The following is a 13,774-nucleotide window of genomic DNA, read 5'->3' as shown; positions in this document are numbered from 1 at the left end:
TAGCTGTGATCAATAGATCGCCAATTCTGTTTAAGTCTTTATTTTTTCAAGAGATGTAATAGGCAATTGTCATATACTTTGTAGTAAATGCCAATGGTTTAGTCTTTCTTCAAAGCAGGCTCACCCAAAGTAAGTGTGATGTCTAGGAAGGTTTTGAGATTAGTGGTACTTAAGCGAGCCTTGCTCCATCGACATCTCTCTACTCACCAGGTCACATTTATTTTGGAATAACCGAAAGAAGTTAGACCACTACCATTGTTTTGCATTAGCTAGCATTTGGATTAGATTCTCCTAATGGTTAAGAGACAATGATATACTCTGTTGGCTTATGAATAAAATTTCGGGTTCTTTTCATTATGACTTCATTTTGATTCTGAGCATATTACTTTGTGACTCCGATGGCTGGGCCATCAGTATTAATTCGAGGACATGGAATAGCCCAAGTTCTCCTTTCCAAATGACACCTTGATTACTGTCACAGAAACTCTCTACGCTCCTAGGGCAAATCGCCCCACTACACCAAAAACTACATCACACGACTGCAAAAAAGCGTTGTGTGATTTGGAGACTCACCGTCGTCTATCTCGATGTTGTATGATATAAAGTCAGTGGACGTATATTCCTTTACACCGTTGTCCCAAAACTCGACAGATACCGGACGCATCCATGCTCAGCAGTTCACATAACAGAATTTGCTTTTATGCCGTTGTGGGTTAAGATTTTCATACAACAGTTTTGTAGTTTGTCTATTGTGTGATTTAGAGTAAGACAACTGTGTTCTAGTATTTTCTGTTGTATGAGCTTAAAACTAGACGACGTTACTTATTGAAATCCATTGTGTGATACCTATCAATGCGTTGTGTGAATACCCAAAATTTTTTGGTTGAGACAACGTTGATTGACATTTTTGAAAATCTGTTGTATGGTTGCTTCAAATATCCATTCTCTGAATTGATTTGTGCATTAATTTGGTCCATTTTACCTAATAAACAGTGACTATATCTTTCAAGCAATCCATCATAATCTAACATTCTATACATAAAATTGCAGAAGGCAGTATTTTCCAAACAAAGTTGTTCAAATTTCAAGCCAACAATAAAAGAAAAAAAGCATTCCTAACTAGCTACACATGAATCAAAAGCTGATATAATATCTTTTCGCCTCAACAAAACCTTCATGTGCCACTTTATCAAGCATCTTGTGCACTATATTCTTATTTGCATCACCTCCAAACTTGTTGTGAAGCTTCACAAGTTAGCACATATTGCAGCACCAGAAGGAATGTTCCTATTTGTTTGTGGTGTTGAGTAGAACAAATCTGAATGGTTCTTTAGGATTTGGATATTGGAGTGCGAAGAACCGTTTCCTCTATATCTACATCTTCACCATTCAAAATCCTGCACAAGGTTTCCCATCACTAATCAAATACTAAATTACCAATACATGTCATAATAATTCAATGTCGGTAGATAAGTCAGACTGATGATTGTATCAGCTAAGATAGAGAGGTACATTTGAACATTATACACATTTAATTAATGAGACAAAGAAGCAAATCGTAATCTACCAATGAGACTCAGCAGCTTAAATGATAGAGCATACCTGAAATGCACAGGAGCATAAGTTCGAAAACGTACATAAGTATTGCTCATGTTGACTTCACTATTAATCCAATCAATCAAAGTTTCCATTGATCTCTGGTATGCAGTTTAACATGAAAAAGTCAAATTAACAAATTAATAATAAGCCTCTAGTTGTGAAGGGTACCAGTAGATGTCGGATGGTTGTAATCAAAAGCATATTTAAATGTTGTAGCAGCTGCACCATATATCCCCAGTTGTGTGCAGAACTCGCTAATAAGATTAAAATTAGAAAAATCCAAAAGAAGAAGAAAAAAAAATTGAAATTGAAGTACAGAACAAATATACCTTGGGCTTCTCAGTGCTCCCGGCCACTAGTATAGAGCACAAAAAGTGGATCCTCTGCATCAACCCACTCCACTGCACCAGTAGTTGGATATTTAGGTATGCCATCTCGGAATATAACTACGAGTCATCAATCAACACCAATCCGTAAAGTAAATATTCAAGTCACTTATAACCATTTGATAAAAACACTAATAAAGAAAGAAAAAACAATGCAGTATGAATGTGAAAGAGAAAAGAAAAAATAATTGTTTCTTTTTCATGAAAGCCTATAGAAAGAGGAGTTTGTACTACTACTAACCTGCCACCATATATCTCATCCTTCTTCCCAATTAGTACTTCCCTCTTCAAAGCAGATTCATTCTCATAAGTTAAGCATACATTTGCTCAAACAAGAAATCATATATCAATCAGATTCCTGTCATAAAATATATCTATTTGGTTAGTAAAGGTGAGAAAATTAGTTCTTGGTTTTAGAAAATATAGTATAGAAGAGTAATCTGGTATTCTCTCATGGTTGGTTACTGTATCTAGGCACACAACTTTGGCAAATAATGTAGGTTCCAGAATGTGTCAAATCCAAAACCTAGAGGGTTGTCCTGCCAATAGATGATCAAATAGAGCAAAAGTAACCAAAGAGGCAGCAGTCAATTCTAAATGTTCAAAGTTGTAACCACATAAATAAAATGAACCATTTCAAGTCTAGAGTTTGGCTTACCTAGTAAATCCATATTACTTGATCCCACACTTCGAGATGCTTCAGGAAGCCCCATCTTCTCAACTAAAACCTGAAACGACAATGAGTCAAAGTTAACAAAATGACTTGGGCATCCATTGCAAAGAAATCAGAGTCATGGAATACTTATTATTTCAAGAGAGACAAGAAATGTTACCTTGATTACTGTATGATTGGGCATCCATTGCAGAGAAACCAGAGTCAAAAACTTTGTTAGATAAATTATTTAAGATTGTTTAACAATTGATATACACAGAAAATAACAAGATAAAGGCGTGCCAAACCTGTTTTGCATATTGGGTATGCGTTCCAGGCTTCCTCTTGCTGAAATAAAAGGTTTTACAAGTAAGATAATGTAACCCAGAGATTCACAACAATTGACAGCATGAAGTGTATTGATCAATGATCCACTCCAGTAAACAAAAAGAGCAAACAGTTGGTTCAATATGTAAAGTAATCATTAGTTCACTAACAAAAAGGGTTTCTACAAGTGTATTGTTCATTAGCAACCTTTAGTTCAATGTTTCACGTGTACCTATAACGTACATGACAATTCAGCAGCAACTTAAATCATAAAATCAATCACATTATTATATGTCCTGGAATTACCTTTGTCATCAACTACAAGTGATAAATATGAATACAAAGATGATCATAGCACATACCTCAGCAAATCATCTTTCATATAAAAATTGATTGCAAGCCTTGCAAGGCCTAAAACGCCTAAAACGAAATAGGATGAAATACCAAGTGATTGACTTTGCTGCTCCCGGACATCCTCCATTATATATCACAGCCTTTATAACCAGAAAAGAAAAGTCACTTACTTATTGGAGTTTCATCGTTGAAAGCATTTTCCTTTTGAAATCCATCTTCATCAGAAACACAGTTCCATAAGTGTTGGCCAAGATTCTTCTCTCCATCTCCTCTCGCATCTTCTTCATCTGAAACCCAGCAAATAAACAAGCTCAAAATCCTAGAAAATCAAACGCATATCTTCAATTTAAACCCAAAACCACCAATTCCCAAGTGCTAAAACAAGAAATTGAGCAAAAACAAAGCACACTCGGATAGACATACACTATGCCAAAATGTGCTTCAGACGACACACTTCAGACGACATAAGTTTAGTTTTATGTCGTCTGAGTTTTTCAGACGACATAATTTTTTTTTGTGTTGTCTGAATATAGACTAAAACCATACTCGTTCAATTTGAAAAAATGGTGAGCATTCAGACGACACATTTGTGTAGTTGTAAAAGATGATCATTTCCTATCTCAAAGATCGTTTCATTTTGAAAATATGGTTAGATACAGACAACACTTATATGTTGTTGCAAAATATGGGGATATTTCAAATCTAACCCTACGAGAATATTTGGAATTCCCTCCAAAAAGTTCTAGTCATTTCCCTCTCAAAATGCTGAGACCCTAGCTGACTAGTTAATGGGGGTGATACTCAGACAACACAATTGTGTTGTGTGAAGAAGGTGAATTTCACTTTTTTTTTCCAACTCGTTTTTGGCATTACTAGTACTGCACATTTACTCCTTCCCATCTCGGCTCACTCTTTCAGCCACATAAAATCCCCATTTTCTCTCTCCACCTCTCGTTTGCTTCCCCGAAACCCAAAATCCCTAGAATCTCTCAATTCAGAAATTTTGTTCAGATCCAGTCCCTGGAACCGTGAAATCAGTTGGAATAACACCATTAGTGAAATCAAAGGACTGAAAAGGAGCGTGAGACTGGCCTGTGAAATCAGTCCTCTGTATTCTTGTCTATCTCTTAGAAGCCAATCTTTTCTTCTCTCATCTCCCCTCTCTCTTCCGCTCCCTCACTTCTCCCCCACTCCCCACCACCGATTCTCCCCACCCATCATCTCCGCTGTCCAATTCCGCCACCCTCACGCCCTCCCCGCCGTCCAATTTGAGGGGGACGAATGTTGAAAAGGTTTTGTTGTGAGTTGTGAGTTAGGAGTGAGTGGATTGAGTTTTGAGTTTTGAGGGAGTGAGAGAATTGCAAATAATGTTTAGTGGTGGTGGCTCTTGTGTCTCGAATCACCTACGGCTGCGAGACAGCGACCTCCACCGCTGCCACCAACCCCAACTTGGTTTTGGGTTCGTCTTTGGCTTTGGATTGGGTACTCAAATCACTGGGCTACGAGTACGACGCTCTCTTAAATCCTTGTCTGCTCGTAGAATCTCGTCCTTTCGCTCTATCATTCATTCCAAGTCTCCTCCCGACATTCCTACACTCTCCCACTGTTTCAGGTACTTAATTACTCCTCCATCCCTTTCCACTATTTTTGTTCCCAGTCAACCTTTGCTATTATTTATTCTGATCTTTCTTCGATATATATAGTCTATCAAATAATGAAATTGACGACTTGGTTAGAGGTAAGACTAGTATTTGTTAAGACTTGTGGGGCAGCAAGTAACCCATAATGGGTTATCATCTTTCTAGTCTTATTGATTCAATGGAGAGATACAATGTAGGGATCAGTGTTAATCAATTGATTCATTTGTGCTTATCATGGTTTGGTTTTGACTTTTAATCCTTCAGATACACACACATGCAATGTATGTAAATATTTTGTATGTGGTCAAACCTCTGATTCCTTTTCTTTTGCAAAGCCAACGAGAAGATGAATGCGAGCTTCCCTCCGATGTATTGTCCTCAGTGGCAGGTTTCTTTCTTTCCACCTGTTTCCCTGTTTCATTTGTTCACCATATAGCTTTTGGGATTTGCCATATACTTTACTACATAAAATCCGTCATTTTGTGATTAAAGCTATATACATAACTACATAGATATAGATTATGAACAACAACAAATCCCACGATCTTCTGTGATTTAGATTTTGTCAGCTGATAAGTGTGTTATCAGAGTCTGCCTTTTGGCGGAAGTTGGGAAGCTGATATTTGTCAGCTTTTGATTATCTGTGGGGGAATTTTGGTTTGTGGTTTTGAATTGATTTGATTTGCAGAGGGAGCTAGAGTCGTCAATTTTGTTCTGCTGGAGAAACAACAAATATATCAGCTATTATAGTGATGGGATTAGATTGTGGTCAAGTACGTTTCCTTTCAGAAGAGGAATTTGATTTGTTACTTAGCCAAAAGTCCATTATGCATGTGCTTATCCTTTAAGAACGATTAGAACAATCTTATCCACTTCCTTCACTATGGAGTTCTTACTGGGATTACTGCATATATACTTTCGGTATAGTGAGATACTCTAATCTAATTAATTGTTGTGTTTATCGTTTTCTAATCGAAATTTTTATGAATTACATCATTGATTGATTGATAAGTTGAATACTGCTCGGCATATTTTCAATAGCTCAGCTAGCATTTAGAAGTGCATAAAGATTTCTTTCTTTAATACCATCTGTATTCTGTAGGTATGGTTCCAACATATGGCATCGGATTGTAGAAGATAAGTTGATGAGGCAGCAGGCTCAGCTCTTACTTGATGAGGCTGCTTCCTAGTCCCTCCTGTGTTACCTCTTTGGAAAAGGTAATCTACCTCTTATCCCTATTGTCTTATGATATATGATGTACTTAACACACACACACACACACACACAAAGATACACATTGTGAGCGATGACTTCTAATGTGAGAGTTCTTCTTTTCTGTGTAGGGACCAAAGAGATCCCTAAAGAGCTCATCTTGGTAATTCATTTTCCCTAAAGATCTAAAGCATATTGATTCTTTAGCATTATTGCAGGTATGTGTGTCTTGACTGGTTGTGATTTCCTTCCATCTGTTCCTGGAATTGGGATTGGTAAAGCTTATGCCTTGGTTTCTAAGTATAGGGCCATTTTTGTTTTATTATAAATTTTTGCTTATTTAGAAGCATTATTCAGACGACATAATTTTTTGATACTATATTGCCATACATTACTTTTGGCATTTGACAGGATCAAATTTCTATATTGAATAAAGAGAATGGCTCATTGAAACAAAATCTGGACACAACTATTGCATCTCTAAATGCCTCTGGAATTGAAAACTACAAAGCGGCAGCAAATGGGACCAGCTTGCACAAGGTAGTGGCTTATATATGAAGTTAATTAAGTTGCATCAGTTAACATCAATTCCACTCAATGTCAGCTGCAAGCTTGCCATTGTTTAAATTCTGCTTCAAGTCGCGTCAAACTTCTTGATGAGATATCTACTATCATATCTACATGGGTTTGTAGTTAGAAAAGTATGTCACTAAGACACTGTGTACTAGTTTTGCTGGTTTGAACCAACATTTTAGCTATCTGGCAATGTCATGGTAGAATCCCTAGCACTTGAATGTTTTTTTTTTTTTTTTTTTTAGCATGTCTTGATTCTGCATCAACTAAGTGAGCATGCACCCTTTTATATTTATTTTTTATTAATCAATAAGAGACGATGCTTGAGCTATGTTAGTTAACTAAGTAAGCTTGGATTGTTCAGGGAAGTAGTAATCAGTCACCCAACCGACAACAAAGATTGACAGGTCAAGCAAAAACCAGCTACTCTGGACACCAGAAACAAAATGGTGGTGTCTATACACAAAATGGGAATGGGATAAGCAATGGGATTGCGCATCTTTCAAACATGCAGGGGAATGAAACGGTAATGCACATTGTTTTCTGTTTTATCTTTTAGCTTTGAAAAAAAAAAAAAATATATATATATATATATATATATCTCACTGTCCCACATTGTATGTTTAGTAGATTTAGGATCAGAGCTTTTCTAGTTGTGATTCTGCTATAATTTTCATCTGAACAGAATTTTATGGTCTATAAGAATGAACCTTTTTTTTCTTTTTTCTTTTTTTTCCAAGAAAACCTTAGTATCCTGCATATGTCAATTATGTTCTAGTTTAGCTAAGGCGCACTGTTTGATTTTGTTGACAATCTTTTTTGGTTTGGTTGTAGCTGGAAGATTGTTCTTGTAATTGGAACTGTATGCTTTAATGTTTACTGCCCTTTTGCATTGATTTGTTGTTTTGGCTGAGCTTATCTGGGTTTTCATTAAAGATGCTAATTGGGTCTTCAACTAGAAATCATGGGTTATTTGCATATTAGTCTAACGTTTAGATTGGGGAATTGAAGATGCTTTGTCAATTCCATATCAACTTCTCACTACTCTGTCGATTTCATATCAGCTTACAACTACATTGTATTTGCAGGAGCATCTACAATTCAGTATCATCTCTTTATCAGCATATATTGCAGGATTGGGGTCCTAAGGGAAATTGGAAAAAGGTGGTTTGATGCTCTTCTGTTGTTGTTAAAAGTACTAAGAGCCACTCCAATTGTTAGCTACAATGCATGGTGCATTAAACTAGCTAGAATTCTGCTGGTGATATATACTTCCCACAATAACTGCGCTTAACTTTTCAGCTTTCACCGATTTTAAGCTCAGTTATTGTGGGATGTATAACAGAAGTTCAAATATCAATCAAGGATCAGGTTTATTGTTTGTATGTCTAAGGACTTGATGAACTGCTTTGTTGTTGCCTTGTTTGTTTTGATGAAAATGTTGTTTAGTAGATTTTTGAATATTACATTTTAGAACTTAATTTCTTCACTGTGCTTCAGTTATGGTGATGAAAAAGTTTTCTGGTATTTTTATTTGACTATATTTCATAACATTGCTGGAAGAAACTAAGGAAATGCTAATTTCTCTTCCAAAAGTGTTACAGAGGAAAAGTCTTTCCTGTTCAAGAAACCATAAAAACTTTTTTCAACTAGGATATCTTTCCACCACTATATTTTTTTTCCCCTTTCTTTCAAAGAGCAGATTATTTGGGAAAAGCATGGCTTGAAGCTATCCAACAGTGAATGTACCCTGTTAATGGGTATTAGTTTGGGATTCAACCCCCACAAAAATGAGTATGTTTACTTGCGTGTGTGTGGTTCAGAAAGCGAGAGAGTACATATCTAATAACCATCAAGTTTTGATTGCTTTGAACAGAGGATATCATTACTAATAAACATCAAGTTTTAATTGCTTTGAACACAGGATAATTATATATGGTATTTGAATGCTTGGTTTACTGGAAGTGTACATGCATGTGGTTTTCTGTAATTTAGTTTGTAGAGGCACTATTCTTCCCCATTAGCTGTCACCAATAATTCATGATATACTAAAACCTTCATGCAAAAACTAAACTTATTGTTTGGAAACAAACATAACCATTGCATGCATACGTTATTCGTTTCAGTCAAGTCTAACTTCTTGTTGATTTACTAATCGCCTCGGCAACTCAAGAAACTGCTCTTGCTTCCACCACAGTTAGGTCTATTTCCATCACCTTGACCGACCTGGATGTGCTTGATTGTCCTATTTGCTATGAATCCTTGACCATCCCCGTCTTTCAGGTCGCTTCTTTTATAATCATTTCTCATTCTAGTTTTGAAATTTTGGGTTGACTGCTTGTTTATTATTATAGTTCCTGTTATTTTGATTGCCAATTGGTTTCTGAATTTAAATCAGGTTGCATTTCATATGATTAATGCTTATAAGTTGATAGGTATTCCTTGTGATAGATTGTGGGGCATCCTAGTTATTGTTGTTAATTAAGTTGGGGTAGTGGGTTTGTGGGCTTATGGAAATGGATATTTCCATTTGTTTTTCTGCACAGTTAAATGCAACCCTTCACCAGTTGGCATGATTCTTTAATAAACTGAGCAGAAGGTCTACATTTGAGCACAAAGTTAGGATCTCTGTATTGTTGTGGTTTCTGAGTTTCAATCCGATTCTAGTACTTGTCAGTGGTCACTTTAAGTTGCTTGGATTCTTTTCCAATAACGTTGAAATCTTCTATTGTCAATATGTATATTTCTAGACCTTCCTATTTTCAAGTGGTCTTCAGTTCTTCAACTTTTCAAAAATACATGCTTATATGATCTCACTAGATAGTTATATGGCCTTAATTTGGCTTCTGTCTAGCTATTCCATGGGGAGTCAGGCCTAGGATCTAATCATGTTAGTAATTCTCATTTGGTATAAGCAACAAGTAATTCATATCGTATGCAAAAGTTCAAAGTGGCCTCATTTCTGTTGTTATCTTTTGGTTCATAACCATAATAACCTATATATTGATGGCCGATTTTGCTGTACCAGATTACTATTAATACAATATCCGCTTAGACTATGGTAGTCAAACTTCTCTCTTAATTGATAAAATGATACTAAATAGAAGGTATGGTTTGAAGTCATTGAGGACTATCACTATTAGGTATCCAAAATGGTAATAAGAACATTAAAACTGACAGAGTTTTGGTTATGGACTATCAATATACCCCATCTTTAGTCATGAAAGTTAACATCACACTTTTTGTTGTAGTGCTCTGGTTTGGCCGTTTGGGGGTCTAGCGCAAAACACAAGCCCTAAAGAGTTGGAAAGGTTAATTTTTTCTGAATCCAGCATGTTATCTCTTTCGTTTGCTTGTGCTTAATTTATTAAAATTAATAAATATTCCTTGTGTCAATCAAATGCATGTTTTGTGTTGGTTTGGCAACAGGAGCATCTGCTCGAAGATGAGGATATTGTTTAGATTATCAAAAAGGTGTGATTTGGCAGGAACTCAGAAATATGTGCATCCTTAGCATCAAGATATCGTTTGTAGGACTAAAGCTTTTGAGACACACAAGCTTGTACTTTGTAGAGTATACAACACTCTTTTTGTCTGTTCTTTTAGTCGTAAGGGTAGGTAATGTTTAAGGCAGCTTGTTAAGTGATATCAAGGAATCTTACTGCACCTTTTTGTTATCAAAGCTATTCTTGGTACGTAGTGTGTTCTTTGTGAATGAATATCATCTACTATGAGATTGAAAGATTGCGCATATACGAAATGAACTTGATGCTATAAAATGTTTTCTGTGCCAGATATATAAGGAAGCTAAGAAGTTTGCTTATTAGAATGGAGCAAAGGTGGTTGCTGTTTATGGTGGAGCGCCAATGGGTCAGCAGGTTTGTGTCTCTGCAAGCTCATTGGCCATTCTGTTTTCTGTGACCACTTCTATGATTCGGGTGATTCCATTCATGATCAAATTGTGAAACTGGTACAGCAGTACACCTAGCTAGTTCCTTTATTAACTTGTGTCTAGTAGAAATTTTTCATTCATTAAGCATTTGAACTTGTCTGCAGATCAAGATTAGTGGATATGGGTTATTTTGAACTGATGTTTATGATTAGGTTTGTGTACATGAGACAATGGTGGATTAATGGAAATTGCAATGAATGATTTTGGATGTGGATTTTATGGTTTCATGAATGGGCAATTTTAATTTCCAAAATGCATGCGTACCAATTGTAACAGAGGACTAATAATATATGTTATCTCAAATTGCAAGCTACAACAAAAGCACACTAATGTGTGGTTGCAGCTGCACAAAAGCAACACAAAAACCAATTAGAAGTCTATTGTCTTTTTGGCAGTGGGACGACAGAAAATTGTAGTCTAAATGGCAAAACAACAACATAAGTTAGATGGAATTGTTGGCTAAAGAGTATAACAACAACAAATAAGTGTGGTTGGACTTGATCACAGACAATATAAAACACGTACTATTAGTGGTCCTTTTTATATTCAGACCACAAATATTTGTCGTCTTAATAACCTCAAACGACAGTAAATTGTCGTTGTAATGAGACTGACATAACAGAAATAATATGATATCTATTGTCTAAACCATTTCCCAACATCACATAAGTACAATTTCAAAACCTTTCACATAACACTTAAATGTCATATAAACCTACCCTAGAACGACACTTAATTGTCCTCTGATGCACTTTACGACCACAGATAATTGTTGTTTAAAGTCAATTTGCACAACATTTAATTGTTGTTGTATGCTAGAAGACACAATAGTATTTACAAAAGTCTGTGGTTGTTTTGTTTATCAGACAATACAAAAATGTTGTTTGAATGCTTTTAAAGATACAGATCACAATGTTCCCAAAATGCAAAACTCATCAGACAACACAAGACTTTTATTTTTTTATGTCGTATGAAAAATCAGACGACAGAACACTTCTGTCGTCTGATGCCCCCAAGAGACGACACCGTACTAGACGACATATTTTTGTTCGTTCAGACGACAGAACAGTTCTGTCGTCTGAAGGCCTTTTTGGCATAGTGATAACAGGTTCGGAGCTACAATTATAAATTAGGATCCAAAACATGATATTGAGAAAAAACAAAGCACACCCAAATAGAATTGCAACAATTCCTTTCGGGTTAGGGTTAACTCATCACCAAGATCGTCGTCATCAGACTTCGAGACCCCATCTAGGGTGAAAACTCAGTACCCGAAATCGGCCCAGAACCAAAAGCTCTAATTTCGCAGGTGTTGCGTGTCTTTGGCTCATGGATTGTCTCGGATTCGAGCGAAGACTTCAACCGGGTGCTCCGATGGAGATTCTTTTTAGGGTTGAGTTGGGGTTTGGCCTGAGACGGGTAAACTTTCAAGAACTAGAGAAGACGACGGGATTATGGGGTTTTGATTTGAGTTTGTTGGCTGTGATTGGATTTGGTGGAAGAAGGTGTCGGAGCCAAGGCACGATGTTAAAGCCTTGAAGAGGAGTCGAGGCTTTTGGGAGAGAAGAGAATAAGAGAAGAAGAGAAGAAATACTCAGTTTGGAGCTTGCAAAGAATGAGATTTATCTTCTCTCTGGGGCAGAAGAAATACCCTAATGGAGTAGAACCCAACTCGATTGGTCAGAACCCAAATCCCCCATTTCAGCATAATGTAAAACCCCCAAATTGAACCCAACTCGAACCCTAATTGAGTAGAACCCAAATCGAATAGAATCTAAATCCAGTCTTTGAAAGATGATGATTTGTGATCACTAAGTGTTTTGAGAAGATGATGAAGAAAAGCTCCAGATTTTGCTCGAAGTGAAGAAAAGCTCTGGGTTTCTCTCTCAGACATGAAAAATGGCCAAGGCATTAAGTGTGTCATCAAGTTTCCCAAGGCAATAAGCATTAATAACCCCTTTTTTTTTTACTCAAACAGACAACGTATAGATACGATTACGTTGTCTGATTTGTTACATAGCTGAGGGAATGAAACATGGATATTTCCCGCCTCTACAATCAAAATGTTAGGTTTCGCGCTTAGGCTAGTTATTTCTCATTCACACAACAGAAATAGTTCATTCTGTTGTTGGAACTTGCAAGCATAACAAACAATTGAAGCCAAATTTTCTCATTTTGGGAGGAATTAATGTCATTTTGGAGCCATCTCCAAATTTTGGTACTCACTTGCACAACAGGACATTAAAAACCATTGTATGATGATTTGCAGGTATACTCCTACAATGGAAGTAACTAAACTGTTGTCCAATTTAATGGCATTTAGGGTACAATTTGGAGCCCAATTTAACTCAATGGTAGGAGGGAAATATGTCGGTCTATTTTTTTTCATTCAGACAACAGATAACCTTTCTTTCTATTGTACCATCACCTCCTAACTAGAAGTTTTAGAATTTGAGCATCTTTATACAACGAAGATTTATTAAATATGTTGTATGATTCAATTGTCATCAACAGACAACAGAGGATTTGTTCTCGGTTGTGTGATCACTGTTGTGTAATGCAGTTTTTGGTGTAGTGCCCCTATGAATAGCCAATGGATTCCCTGCGAAAACGCATGTAGAGAAAGGAAATGAGTTCCTTTGCAATACCTCTAATGATTGCGAACAAATGCGCATCTTAGAAAAGTTTTTGTGTCTCTCTAGTGGACTCTGTGTCACTATTTGAGCTATTAAATCCAGTAAAGTTATGAGAGAAGATCTCTTGGATTTAGACACATATTGGCTTTGTCACGACATGATAGGTCATCCTAGTCATGATATGATGATCCGTCTACCAAAGTCTTCACATGGACATCCTTTCCTTCGAGCGAAACGAAGCATGAATCAAAAGTTGATTCCTAGACTAAGTGTGACCGCCGCCACCGTCAACCATCAGCCTAGGACTGGCATAGTCCTTATTCATGACGCCATGGATAGCGTACATCATGGTGATGACGCCCCAGGTGATGCTACAATCACCAACTTTGCTTCAAATTGTGTTTCAGACGCTCAGGTCCAACCAAAATCCTCATTGGTTGCT

The sequence above is a fragment of the Rosa chinensis genome, chromosome 5 (assembly GCF_002994745.2).
Source record: "Rosa chinensis cultivar Old Blush chromosome 5, RchiOBHm-V2, whole genome shotgun sequence".
NCBI classification, from domain to species: Eukaryota; Viridiplantae; Streptophyta; class Magnoliopsida; order Rosales; family Rosaceae; genus Rosa; species Rosa chinensis.
This window is presented reverse-complemented; position numbering follows the sequence as displayed.